Raw genomic sequence first — 478 nt, 5'->3', positions numbered from 1 at the left:
TATTGCTTGGAAGAGTTCCCTGTGGACGATTAGTCAAAGCATTTGCAAGTTGCCCAATTTGAGTTTCCAAGCTTCTCAAGGTTGAATCATAGCTCTGCATCTTAGCCTCGTTCTTCGTTATATATTCCTTAAAGAAATTCTCCATGGAATTTGAACTTTCACCGGCTTGAATCCGCATTGGCTGAACTGGTTGTGCTAAACCCGGCTACTGAGCTAGTCTATTATACTGAGGAACACCACTAGGACCTGCTCCTTGATTACTCCAAGAGAAATTGGGATGTTGTTTCCATCCTTGGTTGTGTTGATGGTTGTAAGCATTTTGCGGTTGTTAGTTACTCACATAACAAGCTGAAGCGGGATTCAACGGACATTCCTCAAATAGGTGTCCCTCCCCACAATATACACAGGAGATTGCAAGGGCCTGGACAGAATTCACTCCAGTTGAAGTGTTCATAGTTTTTATCATGTTAGTCAAATT

The sequence above is a fragment of the Morus notabilis genome, unplaced genomic scaffold (genome assembly GCF_000414095.1).
Source record: "Morus notabilis unplaced genomic scaffold, ASM41409v2 Scaffold457, whole genome shotgun sequence".
Classification (NCBI taxonomy): domain Eukaryota; kingdom Viridiplantae; phylum Streptophyta; class Magnoliopsida; order Rosales; family Moraceae; genus Morus; species Morus notabilis.
The sequence above is the reverse complement of the archived record's forward strand: the minus strand, read 5'-3'. Positions refer to the sequence as shown.